The sequence below is a fragment of the Pan paniscus genome, chromosome 2 (genome assembly GCF_029289425.2).
Source record: "Pan paniscus chromosome 2, NHGRI_mPanPan1-v2.0_pri, whole genome shotgun sequence".
In the NCBI taxonomy this organism is placed as follows: domain Eukaryota; kingdom Metazoa; phylum Chordata; class Mammalia; order Primates; family Hominidae; genus Pan; species Pan paniscus.
Window position 1 is genome coordinate 194,722,166 of NC_085926.1, and position 21,347 is coordinate 194,743,512.

The 21,347-nt window shown below is 45.4% G+C and overlaps 1 protein-coding gene across 4 annotated transcripts in view; it reads left to right on the forward strand.

Annotated features, from left to right (window-relative positions):
* Window positions 1-13,370: 13,370 nt before the first annotated feature.
* SENP5 (SUMO specific peptidase 5) overlaps window positions 13,371-21,347 on the forward strand; it is a 66,793-nt gene continuing 58,816 nt past the window's right edge. For 2 of the 4 annotated variants that reach the window (XM_003806419.5, XM_024928402.4), the window contains exon 1: window positions 13,371-13,605. The gene's annotated coding sequence lies outside the window, so the exon portion shown is untranslated. The remainder of the gene's footprint in view (window positions 13,606-21,347) is intronic. The other 2 variants (XM_008953528.4, XM_055110796.2) reach the window with 1 other exon arrangement.

The following is a 21,347-nucleotide window of genomic DNA, read 5'->3' on the forward strand; positions in this document are numbered from 1 at the left end:
AGTGGCACAGTCCTAGCTCACTTCAGTCTCCAACTCCTAGTCTCAGGCGATCCTCCTGCATCAGCTTCCCAGATGGCTAGGACTACAGGTACACCCCACCACTTCCAGCTAATTTTTTTTTTTTTCCAGACGGAGTCTTGCTCTCTCACCCAGGCTGGAGTGTAATGGTGTGATCACGGCTCACTGCAACCTCCGCCTTCCAGGTTCAAGTGATTCTGCTGCCTCAGCCTCCTGAGTCGCTGAGATTACAGGCGCCTGCCACCACGCCCAGCTAATTTTTTGTATTTTCAGTAGAGACTGGGTTTCACCATGTTGGCCAGGCTGGTCTCGAACTCCTGAATTCATGATTCGCCCGCCTTAGCCTCCCAAAGTTCTGGGATTACAGGCGTGAGCCATCGCGCCTGGTCTAATTTTTAAAATATGTTTTAGATTTGGGGGATTGGGAGGGTCTCTCTATGTTTCCTGGGCTGGTCTCCAACTCCTGGCCTCAAGCAATCCCCCTGCTTAGGCCTCATAAAATGCTTGGATTGAAGGCATGAGCCACTGTGCCCAGGCCAAAACAGCACTTTTTTTTTTTTTTTTTTTTTTTGAGACGGAGTCTTGCTCTGTCGCCCAGGTGGGAGTGCAGTGGTGCAATCTCGGCTCACTGCAATCTCTGACTCCTGGATTCAAGTGATTCTCCCACCTCAGTCTCCTGAGTAGCTGGGAAAATAGGTGTACGCCACCACACCCAGCTAATTTTTGTATTTTTGGTAGAGATGGGATTTCAACCATGTTGGCCAGGTTGGTCTTGAACTCCTGACCTCAAGTGATCTGGCCACCTCGGCCTCCCAAAGTGCTAGGATTACAGGCATGAGCCACCACACCGGCTTACCCAGCATTCTCTACAGTCACACCCCCTATGGGGGAGATGAAAGTGAAAAAAGACAAAAAAAAAAAATTATAGGAGTCCGGGTGCAGTGGCTCACACCTGTAATCCCAGCACTCTGAGAGGCCGAGGCAGGTAGATCACTTGAGGTCAGGGGTTGGAGATCAGCCTGGCCAACCTGGTGAAACCCTGTATCTACTAAAAATACAAAAATTAGCTGGGCATGGCGGTATGTGCCTGTAATTCCAGCTAGTCGGGAGGCTGAGGCAGGAGAATCGCTTGAACCCAGGAGGCGGAGGTTGCAGTGAGCTGAGGTCACACCACTGCACTCCAGCCTGGGCCACAGAGACTCAAAAAAAAATTATAGGGAAAAAAAGAAAAAATTCTACCAGCATTAAAATAATTATAAAATGTATATTTTTCAGACAGGGTCTTACTCTGTTGCCCAGGTTACAATGCTATGATGTGATGATCATGGCTCACTGCAGCCTCAACCTCCCCAGGCTCAGGTGATTCTCACCTCAGCCTCCTGGGTAGCTTAGCCTCCCGGGCAGCCTCCCAGGTAGCTGGGACTACAGGCATGCATCACCATGCCTGGCTAATTTTTGTGTGTTTGTAGAGACAGGGTTTTGCCATGTTGCTCAGGCCAGTCTTGAACTCCTGAGCTCAAGTGATTCACCCACCTCAACCTCCCAAAGTGCTGGAATTACAGGCATGATCCACCATGCCTGGCCTCCATACATCCATATTAACCTTGAACGTAAATAGTCTGAATGCCCCACTTAAAAGGCACAGGGTGTCAAGTTGGATTAAAAAAAGCACTACCTATCCATCTACTGTCTTCAAGAGACCCATCTCACATGTAGCGACACCCATATGCTCAGAGTAAAGCATTGGAGAGAGATCTAGCCACAAACAGAACACAAGAAAGAGCAGGGTCACTATTCTTAATCAGATAAAGCAGACTTTAAACCAACAACAATAAAAATGGACAAAGAAAGGCATTATGCAGTGATAAAGAATTCAATTCAATAAGAAGACAAATATCCTAAATATATTTGTACCCAATATTGGAGCACCCAGATTTATGAGTACTTCTAGACCTATGAAAAGACTTTGAAAGCCACACAATAATAGTAGGGTACTTCAACACCTCACTGACACTGCTAGACAGATCATTGAGGCAGAAAACTGACAAAAATAGGCTGGGCGCAGTGGCTCATGCCTGTAATCCCAGCACTTTGGGAGGCTGAGGTGGGCAGATCACTTGAGGCCAGGAGTTCGAGACCAGTCTGGCCAACATGGTGAAACCCCATCTCTGTTTTGTAAAATACAAAAATTAGGTGGGCATGGTGGTGCACGCCTGTGGTCCCAGCTACTCAGGAGGCTGAGGCAGGAGAATCACTTGAGCTGGGAGGTGGAGGTTGCAGTGAGCTGAGATTGCGCTACTGCACTCCATCCTGGATGAAAGAGCGAGACTCTGTCTCAAACAAAAGAAAAAGAAAAAGGAAGGAAGGAAAGAAAAGAAAGAGGAAGGAAGGAAGGGAGAAAGAAGAAAGAAAGCTGACAAAAATTCTGGACTTAAATTCAACACTTGACCAGTTGGACCTAATAGACATCTACAGAATACTCCACCCATCAACCACAGGAATATACATTTTTCTCATCTGCACATAGAACACATTCCACCACATGCCTGGCCATAAAGCAAGTTTCGATAAATTTAAAAAACCTAAATCTTAGCAACCATATTCTCAGACCTCGGTAGAATAAAAATGGAAATCAATACAGAGAAGATCTCTTTAAACCACACAGTTACATGGAAATTAAACAACTTGCTCCTAAAAGACTTTTGGGTAAATAGTGCAATTAAGGCAGAAGTAAAAAAATCTTTGAAATAAATGAAAACAGAGACATAACATACAGAAATCTCTGGGATACAGCAAAAGCAGTGTTAAGAGGAAAGTTTATGGTGCTAAACACCTACCTCAAAAAGTTAGAAAGATCTCAAATTAATGAGGTAACATCCCACCTAGAAGAACTGCAATTATTGGGGAACCTGCCCCGATAGTCATGTAAGTTCTTTTCTGTTTTCCCTAAACATTGGCCGGTTTGAGAAATAAAGGGACAGAGTACAAAGAGAAATTTTAAAGCCGGGCATCCGGGGGAGACATCACATGTCGGTAGGTTCCGTGATGCCCCACAAGCTGCAAAACCAGCAAGTTTTTATTAGGGAGTTTCAAAAGGGGAGGGAGCGTGCGAATAGGTGTGGGTCACAGATCACGTCTTTCACAAGGTAATAGAATATCACAAGGCAAATGGAGGCAGGGCGAGATCACATGACCACAGGACCGGGGTGAAATTAAAATTGCTAATGAAGTTTCGGGCACCATTGTCATTGATAACATCTTATCAGGAGACAGGGTTTTGAGATCAACCGGTCTGACCAAATTTATTAGGGGGGAATTTCCTCTTCCTAATAAGCCTGGGAGCGCTATGGGAGACTGGCGTTTATTTCATCCCCACAGAAGAAGGCCACACCCAAGGGGGCCATTTATAGACCCACCCTCAGGGGTGCATTCTCTTTCTCAGGGATGTTCCTTGCTGAGAAAAAGAATTCAGCGATATTTCTCCCATTTGCTTTTGAAAGAAGAGAAATATGGCTCTTTTCCGCCTGTCTCACCGGTGGTCAGAGTTTAAGGTTATTGCTGTTATTCCCTGAACAATTGCTGTTATCCTGTTCTTTTTTCAAGGTGCCCAGATTTCATATTGTTCAAACACACATGTTCTACAATTTGTGCAGTTAACACAATTATCACAGGGTCCTGAGGCCACATACATCCTCCTTGGCTTACGAGATGACAGGATTAACAGATTAAAGTAAAGACAGGCATAGGAAATCATAAGGGTATTGACTGGGGAAGTGATAAGTGTCCATGAAATCTTCACAATTTATGTTCAGAGATTGCAGTAAAGACAGGCATAAGAAATTATAAAAGTATTAATTTGGGAAACTAATAAATGTCCATGAAATCTCCACAATCCATGTTCTTCTGCCATGGCTTCAGCGGGTCCCTCCGTTTGGGGTCCCTGACTTCCCGCAACACAATGGCCCCAAAGCTAGCAGGAGAAAAGAAATAATTAAAATCAGAGCAGAACTGAATGAAATTGGGACACAAACATCCATACAAAAAATCAATGAAACCAAAAGTTGGTTTTCTGAAAGGATAAACAAGATCGATAGGCCACTAGCTAGATTAACAAAGAAAAAAAGAGGCTGGGTGTGGTGGCTCATGCCTGTAACCCCAGCACTTTGGGAGGCCGAGGCAAGTGGATCACTTGAGGTCAGGGGTTTGAGACCAGCCTGGCCAACATGGTGAAACCCCATCTCTACTAAAAATACAAAAATTAGCTGGGTGTGGTGGCGCACGCCTGTAATCCTAGCCACTTGGGAGGCTGAGGCAGGAGAATCACTTGAACCTGGGAGGTGGAGGTTGTGGTGAGCCAAGATTGCACCACTGCTCTTCAGCGTGGGCAGCAGAGTGAGACTCTATCTAAAATAAATAAATAAATAAATAATAAAAATAATAATAATAAAAAAATTTAAAAACGAAGAAAAAAAAGACAGAATATCCAAATAAGCACAATCAGAAATGACATTACAAGTCCACAGTGATTTAAAAAAGATCCTCAAGATGAACACCTCTATGGACACAAACTTGAAAATCTGAAGGAAATGGATAAATTCCTGGAAACACACAATCTGCCAATGTTGAAGCAGGAAGAAATTGAAACCCTGAACAGACCAATATCAAGTTATGATTCTGAATCATTAAAAGGAGTCTACCAACCAAGAAAAGCCCCTGATCAGATGGATTCACAGCTGAATTCTACTAGATGTACAAAGGCTAAGACTAATCCTCCTGTATTAGTCCGTTCTCACACTGCTATAAAGGCATACCCAAGACTGGGTAATTTATAAAGAAAAGAGGTTTAATTGACTCACAGTTCTGCAAGGCTGGGGAAGCCTCAGGAAACTTATAGCAGAAGGAGAAGCAGACACATCTTACATGGTGGCAGGAGAGAGAGAATGAATGCAAGCATAGGAGAAACTGCCACTTTTAAAACCAGAAATCAGATCAGGCTGGGCACAGTGGTTCACGCCTATCATCCCAGCACTTTGGGAGGCTGAGGTGGGCGGATCACCTGAGGTCAGAAGTTTAAGACCAGCCTGGCCAACATGGTGAAACCCAGTCTCTACAAAAGTACAAAAATTAGCCAGACGTGGTGATGCATGCCTGTGATCCCAGCTACTTGAGAGGCTGAGGCGGGAGAATTGCTTGAACCTGGGAGGCACAGGTTGCAGTGAGCCGAGATCATGCCATTGCACTCCACCCTGGGCAACAGAACGAGAGTCCATCTCAAAAAGAAATAAAATAAATAAATAAATAAATAAAACCATCAGATCTCATGAGACTCATTATTGGGAGAACAGCATGGAGGGAACTGCCCCCATAATCCAATCACTTCCCTCTCTTGACACATGGGGATTAAAATTCAAAATGAGATTTGGGTGGGGACACAGAGCCAAACCACATCACCTACTAAAACTATTCCCAAAAAATTGAGGAGAGACCCCTCCCTAACTCATTCTAGGAAGCCAGTATCACCCTGATCCCAAAACCTGGCAAAAACAATGAAAAAATAAAACTGCTGGGTATGGTGGCTCACGCCTGTAATCCCTGCGCTTTGGGAGAACTGAGGGAGGTGGATCCTTGAGGTCAGGAGTTCGAGACCAGCCTGGCCAACATGGTGAAACCTCATCTCTACTAAAAATACAAAAATTAGCCGGGTGTGGTGGTGCATGCCTATAGTCCCAGCTACTTGGGAGGCTGAGGCAGGAGAATCGCTTGCACTTGGGAGGTGGAGGTTGCAGTGAGCCGAGATCGCAGCACTGCACTCCAGCCTGGGAGACAGAGTGAGACTGTCTAAAAAAAAAAAAAAAAAAAAAAAGAAAGAAAGAAAGAAAAGAAAACTATAGGCCAATATCCCTGATGAAAATGGATGCAATAATCTTCAACAAAATACTAGCAAACTGAATCCAGCAGCACATCAAAAAGTTAATTCATGAGGCCGAGATAGGTGGATCACTTGAGGCCAGAAATTCAAGACCACCCTGGCCAATATGGTGAAACCCATCTTTACTAAAAATACAAAAATTAGCTGGGTGTGTTGGTATGTGCCTGTAATCCTAACTATTCAGGAGGCTGAGGCATGAGAATTGCTTGAACGTGGGAGGCGGAGGTTGCAGTGAGCTGAGATCATGCCATTGCACTCCAGACTGGGTGACAGAGTGAGACTCTATCTCAAAAAAAAAAACAAAAAAAACAAAAACAGATGCAGTGGCTCATGCCCGTAGTCCCAGTACTTTCGGAGGCTGAGGTGGGCAGATTACCTGAGGTCCTGAGTTTGAGACCAGCCTGGCCAATATAATGAAACCCTGTCTCTACTAAAAATACAGAAATTAGCCAGGCGTTGTGGCCCACACCTGTAGTCCCAGCTACTCAGGAGGCTGAGGCAGGAGAATCACTTGAACCCAAGAGGTGGAAGGTGCAGTGAGCAAAGATCGCACCACTGCACTCCAGCCTGGGTGACAGAGTGAGAGCCCATGTCAAAAAAAAAAAAGGCCGGGCGCGGTGGCTCAAGCCTGTAATCCCAGCACTTTGGGAGGCCAAGGCAGGCGGATCACGAGGTCAGGAGATCAAGACCATACTGGCTAATGTGGTGAAACCCCATCTCTACTAAAAATACAAAAAAAAAAAAAAAAAAAAAAATTAGCCGGGTGTGGTGGAGGGTGCCTGTAGTCCCAGCTACTCGGGAGACTGAGGCAGGAGAATGGCATGAACTTGGGAGGTGGAGCTTGCAGTGAGCCGAGATTGCACCACTGCACTCCAGCCTGGGCTACAGAGCGAGACTCCGTCTGAAAAAAAAAAAGAAAGAAAGAAAAAAGTAATCTTAGATGACACCAGCAAATGGAAAAACATTCGACGCTCATGTATTGAAAAAATCATTATCGTTAAAATGGTATACTGCCAAAAGCAATCTGCAGATTCAACATTATTTATTTATTTATTTATTTATCTTTTGGAGACAGAGTCCTCTGTCACCCAGGCTGGAGTGCAATGGTGCAATTTAGGCTCACTGCAACCTCCGCCTCTCAGGTTCAAGCCATTCTCCTGCCTCAGCCTCCTGAGTAGCTGGGATTACAGATGCCTGCCACCACACCTGATTAATTTTTGTATTTTAGTAGAGACAGGGCTTTACCATTTTGCCCAGGCTGATCTCGAACTCCTGAGCTCAGGTGATCCGCCCCCCTTGGCCTCCCAGAGTGCTAGTATTAGAGGTGTGAGCCACCACACCCAGCCTAAACATTATTCCTATCAAGGTACTGTGTCCAGAGTTGGTTCCTTCTGGTGGGTTTGTGGTCTCGGTGACTTCAAGAATGAAGCCGTGGACCTTCACTGTGTGACAGCTCTTAAAGGTGGCACAGACCCAAAGAGTGAGCAGCAGCAAGATTTATTTTGAACAGTGAAAGAACAAAGCTTCCACATCATGGCAGGGGACCCGAGCGGGTTGCCGCTGCTGGCTGTGGATGGCCAGCTTTTATTCCCTTATTGGCCCTCCCATGTTCCATCTCTGTCCTATCAAAGTGCCTTTCTTTTTCTTTGAGCCGGAGTCTCACTCTGTCCCCCAGGCTGGAGGGCAGTGGCACGATCTTGGCTCACGGCAAGCTCCGCCTCCCGGATTCACGCCATTCTCCTGCCTCAGCCTCCCGAGTAGCTGGGACTACAGGCGCCCGCCACTACGCCCGGCTAATTTTTTGTATTTTTAGTAGAGATGGGGTTTCGCCATGTTAGCCAGGATAGTCTCGATCTCCTGACCTTGTGATCCGGCCACCTCAGCCTCCCAAAGTGCTGGGATTACAGGCGTGAGCCACCACGCCTGGCCTCATGTACAGGCTTTTGTGCAGACCTGAGTTTTCAGTTCATTTGGATAAATATCAAGGAGCTCAACTGCTGGATTGTGTGGTAAGAGCATGTTTAGTTTTGTAAGGAACTGCCAACTCTCTTCCAAACTGGCTGTATACCATTTTGCATTCCCACCAACAATGAATGGCCCTTCCTATTGCTTTTCATCCTCACCAGCATTTGGTGTGTAATTTCTGAATAAAATCCTTTGTGTTTTCCAAGTATACAGTTATTTTGATCTGAAAATAATAATTTTTCCTCCATTCTGATTTCTCTATCTCTATATTCTACCTCTTGTCAAATTATATTGGCTAACACATCCAGAAAAATGTTAAGTAATAGCTGTAAAAATGGATAAACCGCTTTTGTTCTTGACTTCAAGTTTGGGAGCACTTTTATTGTGTCCCCATTAAATATGATGCTGGCTAATTTTTTGTATTTTTAGTAGAGATGGGGTTTCACCATGTTAGCCAGGATGGTCTTGATCTCCTGACCTTCTGATCTGCCCACTTCGGCCTCCCAAAGTGCTGAGATTATAAGGTGAGCCACCGAGCCCAGCCCAGAGTGCACTTTTTTCAATCCTCCCTGCAATTGGCTACTTCTAGGATCCTGCTGATTGGTGCATTTTACAGAACACTGATTGGTGCATTTTACAGCGTGCTGATTGGTGTGTTTTACAGAGTGCTGATTGGTGCATTTTACAATCCTCTTGCTAGCTACAGCGTGGGGATTGGTGCATTTTACAATCTGCTTGCTAGCTACAGAGCGCTGATTGGTGCGTTTTACAGAGCACTGATTGGTGCATTTTACAGCGTGCTGATTGGTGTGTTTTACAGAGTGCTGATTGGTGCATTTTACAATCCTCTTGCTAGCTACAGCGTGCTGATTGGTGCGTTTTACAGAGCGCTGATTGGTGCATTTTACATTCTGCTTGCTAGCTACAGAGCGCTGATTGGTGCGTTTTACAGAGCACTGATTGGTGCATTTTACAATTCTCTTGCTAGCTACAAAGCATTGATTGGTGTGTTTTTACAGAGTGCCGATTGGTGCATTTTACAATCCTCTTTAAAGACAGAAAAGTTCTCCAAGTCCCCACTCAACCCAGGAAGTCCAGCTGGCTTCACCTGTCACTACTAACGTCATTTTTCAAGGAACTAGAAAAAATTATTCTAAAATCTATATGGAATCAGAAAGACTCTGAATAGCTAAAGCAATCCTAAGTGGAAAGAATAAAGCCAGAGGCATCACAGTACTGGACTTCAAGCTATACTACAAGGCTACAGTAACCACAACAGCATGGTATTGGTTAAAAAAAAAAAAAAACACCTATGGTCATCTGATCTTTGGCAAGGTTGATAATAACAAGCAAAGGGGAAAGAACACTGTATTCAATAAATTGTGCTAAGATAGTTGGCTAGCTATATGCAAAAGAATAAAACTGGAGCCCCACTTTTCACCGTATACTAAAATTAACTCAAAATAAATTGAGAATTTAAATGTAACCCTTCAAGCTATAAGAATCGTAGAAGAAATCCTGGGAAACACCATTCTGGACATTGGCTTTGGGAAATAATTTATGACTAAATCCTCAAAAGCAATTGCAACAAAACCAAAAATTGACAAATGGGACCTAATTAAAGCAAAGAACTTCTGCACAGCAAAAGAACGTACCAACAGAGTAAACAGACAACTTACAATGGGAGAAAATATTCATAATTTATGCATCCAACAAAGGTTCAATATCAGAATCTATAAGGAACTTAACTGAACAAACAAGAAACAAATATCCCCATTAAAAATGGGCAAATGGCTGGGAGAGGCGGCTCACACCTGTAATCCCAGCACTTTTGGAGCCCAAGGAGGGCAGATTACGAGGTTGGGAGTTCAAGACCAGCCTGTCCAACATGGTGAAACCCCAACTCTATTAAAAATACAAAAAGTAGCCAGGCGTGGTGGTGTGCGCCTGTAATCCCAGCTACTTGGGAGGCTTAGGCAGGAGAATTGCTTGAACCCAGGAGATAGAGGGTGCAGTGAGCCAAGATTGTGCCATTGCACTCCAGCCTGGGCAACAGAGTAAGACTCCATATAAATAAATAAATATATAAATAAATAAATAAAAATAAAATGGGCAAAACACATAAATAGGAACTTCTCAAAAGAAGACATATAAGTGGCCCACAAACATATAAAAAAATGCTCAACATCACTAATCATCAGAGAAAAGCAAATGAAAATCACAATTAGATACCATCTCACACCAGTCGGAAAAGCTATTATTAAAAAGTCAAAAAATAACATGCTGGTGAGGCTGCAGAGAAACGGGAACACTTATACTCTGTTGGTGAAAATGTAAATTAGTTCAGTTACTGTGGAAAGCAGTTTGGAGATTTCTTTTTTTTTTTTTTCTTCAAGACAGAGTCTTGCTCTGTCACGCATGCTGGAGTGCAGTGGTGCGATCTCGGCTCACTGCAACTTCTGCCTCCCAGGGTCAGGCAATTCTCCTGCCTCAGCCTCCAGAGTAGCTGGGATTACGGGCACCCACCACCACACCCAGCTAATTTTTGTGTTTTTAGTAGAGACAGGGTTTCACCATGTTGGCCAGGCTGGTCTCAAACTCCTGACCTAAGGTGATCTGCTCCACTCGGCCTCCCAAAGTGCTGGGATTACAGACGTGATCCACTGTGCCCGGCCTGGAGATTTCTTAAATAACTTAAAACAGAACTACCATTTGATCCAGCAATCCCATTACTGGGTATACATCCAAAAGAAAATAAATTATCCTACCAGAAAAACACATGCATTTGTATGTTCATTGCAGCACTGTTCACAATAGCAATGACATGGAGTCAACCTCGGTGCCCATCAATGGTGGACTGGATAAAGAAAATGTACAAACACGCTATGGAATACTTCACAGCCATAAAAAGTATGAAGTCATGTCTTTTGCTGAAATATGAATGTAGCTGGAGGCGGTTATCCTAAGTGAAATAATGCAGGAACAAAAATCCAAATGCTGCATGCTCTCAGTTATAAGTAGAAGCTAAATAATGAGTATTCGTGGATATAAGGATGGTAATAACAGGCCAGATGCAGTGGCTCACGCCTGTAATCCCAGCACTTTGGAAGGCTGAGACGGGTGGATCACGAGGTCAGGAGTTCGAGACCAGCCTGGCCAACATGGTGAAACTCTATCTCTTCTAAAAATACAAAAATTAGCTGGGTGTGGTGGCGGTCACCTGTAATACCAGCTACTTGGGAGGCTGAGGCAGGAGAATCACTTGAACCTGGGAGGCAGAGGTTGCAGTGAGCCGAGATTGCGCCACTGTACTCCAGCCTGGGCAACAAGGGCAAAGCTTGGCCTCAAAAAAAACAAACAACAACAACAACAAAAACAAAACCTGAAAATCTAATATTTAAAATTAAGAACTCAATGTATAGATTTAACAGCAGATTGGAGATTATAGAAGATAGACTCAGTAACCTGAAAAACAGAAAACCTTCAAACTGAAGAATTGAAAAAAAAATTGACATCACAAAGTGTAAAAGACACGGTGAACAAAATCAAATAATCTTACATATGGGCTGGGTGCCGTGGCTCATGCCTGTAATCCCAGCACTTTGGGAGGCTGAGGCGGGTGGATCACCGGAGGTCAGGAATTGAAGACCAGCCTGACCAACATGGTGAAACCCTATCTCTACTAAAAATACAAAAATTAGCCGGGCGTGGTGGTGGGCGCTTGTAATTCTAGCTACTCGGGAGGCTGAGGCAGGATAATCGCTTGAACCCGGGAGGCAGAGGTTGCAGTGAGACGAGATCGCGCCACTGAACTCCAGCTTGAGCAAAAAGAGTGAAACTCTGTCTCAATAATAATAATAATAATCTTACATATGTAATTGGTGTCTCGGAGAACAGGCATAGAGAATGCAGCAAAAACCATATCTGAAGAGATAATGATTGAGAATTTCTCAAAACTGATGAAAGACATCAACCCACAAATCAGAGAAACTCAATGATATCCAAGACAGATAAATACAAAGAAAACAAAGATAGGGCACAAAATAAATGGCTAAAAATCACTAACAGGCTGGGCGCGGTGGCTCATGCCTGTAATCCCAGCACTTTGGGAGGCTGAGGTGGGCGGATCACGAGATCAGGAGATGGAGATTATCCTGGCTAACACCGTGAAACCCGGTCTCTACTAAAGAAATACAAAAAAAATTAGCCAGGCATGGTGGTGGCAGGTGCCTGTAGTCCCAGCTACTCAGGAGGCTGAGGCAGGAGAATGGCGTGAACCCGGGAGGCAGAGCTTGCAGTGAGCCGAGATGGCGCCACTGCACTGCAGCCTGGGCGACAGAGCGACACTCCTCTAAAAAAAAAAAAAAAATCACTGACAAAGAGAAACTGTTAAAAAGTGAGAGGGCCTGGTGTGGTGGTTCACGCCTGTAATTCGAGCACTGTGGGAGGCCCAGGTGGGAGGATCACTTGAGCTCAGGGGTTCGAGACCAGCTTGGGCAACATAGGGAGATGTCATCGCTACAAAAATAATGATAATAATAGTAATAAAAAAATTAGCCGGGCGTGGTGCAGGAGCCTGTGGTCCCAGGTACCCTGGAAGATGAGGTGGGAGGATCGCTTGAGCCCAGGAGGCAGAGGTTACAGCGAGCCTAGGGTGTGCCACAGCACTCCGGCTTGGGCGAGACAGCAAGACCCTGTTTGGGGAAAAAAAAAAAAAGAAAAGAAAAAAGAAAAAAAAATCAACAGTAATTGCAGCCATTGCTTAGAACTAAGACTAAACAAAGCTTTTGTTTGGAAAGGAGTACTTTTTCATTAACATTGTTTAGAATTTTCTGACACATGATGATAATTAAAAGCAAACCATCCTGCAGTTGGCTTCGGTATTGTTTTTATCTTCTCCACCATCAATGCATATCCTCACTGCCTACACAGGCTCTCAGCAACGCACTGTTGGTTTTCCATCGCAGTCACCTCCACTTTATTCTTCCAGATCGAGTATGTTCAAAGCTGAACTCATCTTCCGCCATAAATCTGCTATTATTATGTTTTTACCTGTCAGGACATTGGCTTATAATTTTGGAAAGCATTCACAGTTGGGGCGGGTAGGACACAGATAAAGAGGCCAATCACAATACCAGGGGTAAGATCAATGGGAAAACCAGAGAGCGGACGCCTGGGCCAGGCCTCACAACGTCCAGAGCTGGAATGGGTCTTTTGCCTTCGGCGCAGGGGTGACGGGATCAGCGGAGGGTAGGGGTGTACACTAGCTGCGGTCTGATTTAGCCCTTTTAGGTTAAAAGCTGGAGAAGGGGCTGAAGTCTCAAACGCGCTTAGCAGCTCCTGAACGCGGTTCCCATCCCAGCACGTTCTGAGGGAGGCCGGGGCTAAGGACGCGGTGACGGGCGGGGGCGGGGCGGCCCCGGGTCGGGAGGCGGGGCGGGAGCGCCGGAAGCGGGCGGTGCCAGGCCCAGCCCCGCAGGCGGAAGGGCGCGGAGGAGGTGACGCGATAGGCCAGCGCCGGCGTCGCGGCAGCCGCTTCAGAGGAAGCTCGGCGGCTGTGGCCGCGGCGAGCAGGCCGGACGCCTCGTCGCTGGCGGGGCTTCCCTTGGAGCTGACGAAGGCGGGGTCCGCGGTCCAGGCTGCTGCCGCGTCGGGGCCGGCGGCGGGGCAGCTGCCAGGAACGAGCGTAGCAGGTAAGCGGGGACGCGGGCAGCCGAGTGACGGCCTCAGCGATCGCCTGGCGGGGCTGGCTGGGGCCATTCCCGCGCCGGTGCGCCACCTCAGCGCCCGGTCCGGAGGCCTCGAGCCGCCCTCCCCCGCCCGAGCTGGAGGCCGCCGTCCGTCTCGGCCACAGCCTCCCTTTCCGGGGGAGGCGCGCGAGCTCGTCCCGAGGGGCCGCTGTCCTGCGCTCTCGCTCCAGCCGGGCTGTGCGTCGCAGGCACCGGGAAGCTGGCGCCCCCAGCTCCTCCTGAAGCCGGGAAAGCTCTGGGAGGAGGAGCCGCTGTCACAGGCCTCCAGCTCCGGCCGCCTTGGAAGTCCGGGGTTTTTATTTGCTTAGACCGCTCTGCCTCCTTCCGGCCTTCGTTTCTTTCCTCGCGCTCCCCGGGACCCTTTTCCAGAGAGCCCGGTTGGGCATGAGCGCGGTGGGAGACGTCTTTTCCCTTCGGTCTGCTCTGAGCGGTATCAGCCTCCGCTCTACGCCCTGTGGCCACTCTGTCGGGGTGGAGGGATGCGGAGAGGATGTGGGAGTTTTGGACTTAGAGCCAGAATAGCCGAGGTGAAATCCTACCCTGCTGTCTGGTAGTGTTTTTCATCTCATGCTAGACATTTCGACCTTTTTACCGCAGGTAAAGTGGGACTTTCTTCTACCAATATAAATTATAATGTTTGGAGAATTAAATGAAGAAAGCAGACGTTAGTTATGAAATGTTTTGAGAATCTGGTTAAATTTAATTTAAGAATATCCAGGACACTTCATGATAGGTTCCTACTTTTTTTTTTTTTTTTTTTTTTTGCATTTTGCCCGGAATAACTAAGCTTGGTGTGGAAAAGGGTGCCCAGAGATGCCAGGCGCTCGTGTGGTCAGAGCCTAACTGCAGTCTCTGTTTTGGGTGGGCAGCATCAGGAAGAAACCAGACTCTCTCCTAGCCATCCACATGTCTCACACTTATTGATGGCATATTATTGGTATATGAGGGATGGCTTATATCAGTTTTGATCTTTACTCAAGATAGCTTTTTCTCAGTGCATCTTTTCTAGGAGAAAGTCTTGGTATGTAGAGGAGGGTGGTGGGGAGGGGGGCTTCATTTACACCTGGGCTCACAATTTCTTTTTGGGGGGGGGACAGGGTCTCACTCTGACACCCAGGCTGGAGTGCAGTGGCGCGATCTTTTCAGCTCACTGCAACCTCCTCCCGGGTTCAAGCGATTCTCCTGCCTCAGCCTCCAGAGTAGCTGGGATTACAGGTGCCCGCCATCACGCCCGGCTAATTTTTGTATTTTTAGTAGACATGGGGTTTCACCATGTTGGCCAGGCTGGTCTCGACCTCCCGACCTCAAGTGATCTACCTGCTTCGGCCTCTCAAAAGTGCTGGGATCTGCTGGGCGCGGTGGTTGACGCCTGTAATCCCAGCACTTTGGGAGGCCGAGGCGGGCAGATCACCTGAGGTCGGGAGTTCGAAATCAGCCTGACCAACATGGTGAAACCCCATCTCTACTAAAAATACAAAATTAGCCAGGCCTGGTGGCGCATGCCTGTAATCCCAGCTACTCCGAAGGCTGAGGCAGGAGACTAGCTTGAACCCGGGAGGCGAGGTTGTGGTGAGCTGAGATAGTGCCATTACACTCCAGCCTGGGCAACAAGAGCAAAACTCCGTCTCAAAAAAAAAAAAAAAAAAAAGGTGCTGGGATTACAGGCGTGAGTCACTGCGCCTGGGCTATATTACTTTCTAAATCAGCCTTTTTTTTTTTTTTTGGTGGGCCATTATGTGAATCCTTCAAAAATCATAGAAAAATTGAAATTTAACAATATTTTGCTTTTATTCTAGCTTGTCATAAACCCAGTGCTCTACACACAGGCCTGCCTTTCTGACTCCTTCATCCTGGCATGCATGGCCATTTACTTTGTGTTATTAGCCAGCTTCCTATGGAGCTCAGTTTGAGAACGGGGTTCTGTGCTTCTCTAGTTGCCAAACATCTGATTGAAGTGGATCACCTTGGCATTTGCGATATTAAGCATGTCTTTGCGAATTTTTAGTTCCTTTTTCTTTTCTTGGTTAGATTGTACTCTGTCACTGATTTAAAGAATTTGGTAGACGCTCAGAAAGGGTCAACTGGTAAGGTGGTCACAGTGCTTTACATGTATTTTTCTTACCTATTATGGTGAAACACTTGTGACTTTTTTTGGGCTTGGGTAATATTTTCAAAATTAAGGTAAATAGGCCATCAGGCTGCGTTGAACTTTCTCTTTTAGGGAAATATATTCATTCTCCAGTTATTCTTTGGTAGCCTTCTCATTGCTTTAGCAATTCCTACTCTATTATTAGTAGAGCCGGAAATGGACCCTACATCACAGATTCTCCAAATATACTAAATTATTTTTTCTCTAAAATGATCATGTTTATAGCGTGTTGATTTTCTTTTTTTTTTTTTGAGACAGAGTTTCACTCTTGTGCAGGCTGGAGGGCAACAGCTTGATCTCTGCTCACTGCAACTTCCGCCTCCCGGGTTCAAGTGATTGTCCTGTCTCAGCCTCCCAAGTAGCTGGGATTACAAGCGCCCACCACCACGCCCGGCTAATTTTTGTATTTTTAGTAGAGATGGGGTTTCACCATGTTGGCCAGGCTGGTCTTGAACTCCTGACCTCAAGTGATCTCTCCGTCTCAGCCTCCCAAAGCGCGGGGATTACAGGTGTGAGCCACTGTATCCAGTCAGCAGCATGTTGATTTTCTACAACCAGATGACAAAGGACATCCTAAAGTCAGTGATTTAAAAAGTCATGTTGGCTTGGCGCGGTGGCTCATGCCTGTAATCCCAGCACTTTGGGAGGCCAAGGCGGGTGGATCACGAGTCAGGAGTTCGAGAACAGCCTGGCCAACATGATGAAACTCCGTCTCTACTGAAAATACAAAAAAATTAGCTGGGCATGGTGGCGGGCGCCTATAATCCCAGCTACTCGGGAGGCTGAGGCAGGAGAATCGTTTGAACCCATGAGGTGGAGGTTGCAGTGAGCCAAGGTTGCACCATTGCATTCCAGCTTTGGCAACAGGGTGAGACTGTGTCTCAGAAAAAAAAACAACAAGTGATGGTAACACATAGGTTGTCTAATACATTCAGAGTCTAGAGAGACCTGGTATGTATCTGAGAAACCAAATAGCTGAATCTCTAAAATTTTATTTTTGTGTCTGGAATACCTTAATTCTGAAGTTTTAGTTGTTGTTGAATTTCAGATTCTGACAGGAGACAAGTAGAGGTACATGTGAAGGGTTAGTATGAACCCAGGCTTACAGTTTCAATCTAAACTGATACTGCAGAGTTAACATTGAAACAAAGCAGCTCTAGGGAGTTGTAACAACCTAGCAGAAATTGAAGGTTAGAAGTCACTTGCTGGCTCTTGAGGCAGTCTTCTGACTCTGAAACTACTTGAGACTAAAATTTTAAAGAATTTTTTAACTTAATTTTTTAAAGATATAATTTACAGCCTGGCGCAGTGGCTCATGCCTGTAATCCCAGCACTTAGGGAGGCCGAGGTGGGTGGATCACCTGAGGTCAGGAGTTTGAGACCAGCCTGGCCAACATAATGAGACCCCATCTCTACTAAAAATACAAAAATTAGCTGGGCATGGTGGCACACACTCGTACTCCTAGCTACTCAGGAGGCTGAGGCAGGAGAATCTCTTGAACCTGGGAGGTGGAGGTTGCAGTGAGTTGAGATCAGGTCACTGCACTCCAGCCTGGGTGACACAGTGAGACTCCATCTCAAAAAAAAAAAAATACAGTCAGATACATAGACCTTAAGGGTTTTTGTTTTTTAAAGCATATGTACACAAAATGGAAGACAGAAAAATAGCAAAACATTTTGGAAGCTGGAATGCAGATTGATTGAAGCAGTCTGCCCGCCTTGGCCTCCCAAAGTGCTGGGATTACAGGCGTGAGCCACCACACTTGGCCGATAAAACTTTTTCGTAGTGAAGCTTCAGTTAACCTGTACGGTGGCTGCGCTGTGAACTTTCACCCAAATATTGGGCTCCTTAAGGGGCTGTTTAGGCTTGGGGCTGTCCTAGCATCGGTGAGTATCTAGTAAGAGTGTAAACCTTACTTCTGTTTCCCTTGTGTGTGTGTTTTATCTTTGAAGGAATGTTGATATTTGGTCAGTATGAACATACAGCAGCATGGCTGGGAATACAGGGGCAGAAATGTAAAGGAAACGCATGTGAAGTTTGCTTTTAATTACTGGACCCTTGTATTCGAGAACCTTCAATGGCAGTATCTTGTCTTTGCTCCGGGGTCAGATTCCCTAAAGAAGAAGGGATCTCCTACTTGGAGAGTACAAATTGGGCTTCCAGCAGTCAGGCTGCTATACTTAGGGAAAGGCTGGAGGTCTTAGCATTCATTATGTAAACACTCATTCATGTTCATTTAACTCAACTATTTTCAGTAAGATGACCTCATTCTCAACTGGACCAGTTGAAAAGCTTTCCAGTCCAGGAATTCTTTGTTTTTACATAGGATTGTTTTAAGCTGCTACATGTGGTTAGTGGCTACCATATTGGATAGCGGAGCTGCACTATCCAGTGTGGTAGCCACTAGCCACATGTAGCAGCCTAAATCTAAATAATTAAAATTAAAGGTTTAGTTCCTCACTTGCACTAGACATGTTTCAAGTGCTCAATGGCCACATTTGCCCAGAGGCTACTGTATTGGGCAGAGCAGATATAGAATATTTCTGTCATTGCAGAAATTTTATTGGGCTGTGCTGTTCTAGTCTAGAGAAGAAGACTCCAGGTGTCTGCAAGGATGGGTAGGGGACAGTTGGCTGGTTTTGTGGCATGTGGGAGGATATTTAAATCATTTGACCAATCCTTTTATTTTTAGCATCATATTCATATTCACATCCCTCTGTAGAACAATTCCTGACCTGTTTTGAGGTATTGTTCTTTAGATTGCTTTCCTCCCTGCAAGCTTGAGATTTAACTTTTTTTTTTTTTTTTTTTGGAGACGGAGTCTCGCTCTGTTGCCCAGGCTGGAGTGCAGTGGCATGAACTTGGCTCACTGCAACCTCCACCTCCCAGGTTCAAGCAATTCTCCTGCCTCAGCCTCCCAAGTAGCTAAGATTACAGGCGCACGCCACCATGCCCGGCTAATGTTTGTATTTTAGTAGAGACGGGGTTTCTCCATGTTGGTCAGGCTGGTCTTGAACTCCTGACCTCAGGTGATTCGCCTGCCTCGGCCTCCCAAAGTGCTGGGATTACAGGCGTGAGCCACCGTGCCCGGCCCCAGCCGAGACTTAACTTCTTTAGATCTTTAAGTCAATCCACATTCCAACTTTCAAAATGTTTTTGCTGTTGTTCGGTCTTCCATTTTGTGTACATATGCTTTAAAAAAACAGAAGCCCTTCAGGTTTATGTATTTCACTGTAGGTAAATTATATCTTTAAAAAATTAAGTTAAAAAATTCTTGGCGGCCGGGCGTGGTGGCTCACGCCTGTAATCCCAGCACTTTGGGAGTCCGAGGCGGGTGGATCACGAGGTCAGGAGATCAAGACCATCCTGGCTAACACGGTGAAACCCCATCTCTACTCAAAATACAAAAAATTAGCCAGGCGTGGTGGCGGGCGCCTGAAGTCCCAGCTACTCGGGAGGCTGAGGCTGGAGAACCTTGAACCTGGGAGGCGGAGCTTGCAGTAAGCTGAGATGTGCCACTGCACTATAGCCTGGGTAGACATAGTGAGACTCCGTCTCAAAAAAAAAAACAAAAAAACAAAAAACATAATTTAATTTTAATTAGTTATTTAGGGATGGGTCTTGCTGTGTTGCCCAGGTTGGTCTCAAACTCTTGACCTCAAAGGATCCTTCTGCCTCAGCCTCTTGAGTAGCTGGGATTACAGACATGCACCATGGTGCCTGGCTGGTTTTTTCTTTTAAAAAATTAATTTATTGGCTCACACCTGTAATCTTAGGTACTCAGAAGGCTAAGTCAGGAGGATTACTTGATTGAGCCTGGGAGTTTGGGGCTTCAGTGAGCCATGGCTGACAGAATGAGACCTTTTTTTTGAAAAAAAAAAAAAAAAAAGATAAAGGACAAGTTTTTTATTCTTAATGAAGTTTTAAGAGGGAATGATGGTAAAATGTGTCTGCTTAATCTGCAGTCTTTATCCAGAAGTAAAGTACTTCATCAGTATTTAAACATGTATAAGAATCTCCACTAAAAAAATGTTTCAGCTTTACCCAGGCTTCTTGAACAATTTTTATATATCGCCTTTTTTATTCCACCTTGGTTTTTGTCCTTTCCATTGTACTAAAATTTCTCCTGCAAATGTCAAGAGAATTCAGTGAACACTTTTAATCCTTATCTTGCTCGACTTCTCAACAACCTTTGACTGACCATTTCCCTCTTTTTAGAAACCTGTTCTAGCTTTGCTGATACCACCTTTACCTGATTTTTGACCTTATCTCCCTGGTCATTTTTTTTCACTTTCCTTTGCTTAGTCTTCTTTCTTTATCTCACTCTTAAATCCTGGAGTTCCAGCTGGGCACACCTGTAATCCCAGCACTTTGGGAGGCTGAGTTGGGTGGATCACCTGAGGTCAGAGGTCGAGACCAGCCTGACCAACATGGAGAAAGCCCGTCTCTACTAAAAATACAAAATTGGCTGGGCGTGGTGGTGCATGCCTGTAATCCCAGCTACTTGGGAGCCTGAGGCAGGAGAATTGCTTGAACCCGGGAGGCGGAGGTTGCAGTGAGCTGAGATCGTGCCACTGCACTCCAGCCTGGGCAACAAGAGCAAAACTCTCCAGCCTGGGCAACAAGAGTGGGAAAAAAAAAAAAAATTCCTAGAGTTCCTTGGGATATTGCCCTAGGGTACATTCTCTCATTCTCTTCTACCTTTTACAAATTCTTTCTAGGTGATCTTATCATTTTCTATAGCTTTGGTTACTCTAAGCTGAAAACTGGAATTCACATGATGTCCTCTTTTCAGAATTCTTGAACTGTATATCCAGCTGTATATATCCACTTGGACTTCTAATGGTCATCTCAAATTGAACATGTGAAAGACTAAAGGCATAGTCAGTATAACCTTCCCCTAATCGATCTCCGTCTGTGTTTCGTATCAGTGATACCACTATCTACCTAGTAGCTGATACTGGAATGTTTACCCCCAACAGATAGGCTTTTGACAAATGACAAGTCCTGTCATTTCTGTGTCCTGAAGGTTGATTCACTTTGCTGCATCCTCCCAGTTTCTCTCTTAATCCAAGAAGCTGTCCCGCTGTATCTGCATTGATTTACCTGTAACAGATTCCTAATGGGTTTCTTCTGCTGTGGCCTTCTCCTTGCCATTCTGCACATTGCAGGTAGAATGATTTTTTTCAAGAATATGAATCAGATCTTTGTCTTTCAGTGGCTTCACACCAACCTTATGTTAAGTGTCAGCATCGTGAATTTAGCTCTTCTGTTCCTCATCTACCCCTTCGGTGCCTCTAAGTGTTACTGAAGTTCTTTCCATTCCTTGAAATACTGAATTCCCTCTCTTTCCTAGGAACTCTTGCTCATCATTTGTCTCAGCTGAAAAATAATTTCTTCAGAGAGGTGTTTCCTGACCCTTTTGCCAGATATTTCCATTGTACCCTGAATTTGACTTTTTTTAATTTTTATTTATTTTTTATTTTTTTGAGACAGGGTCTTGCTCTCTCACCCAAACTAGAGTGCAGTGGTGTG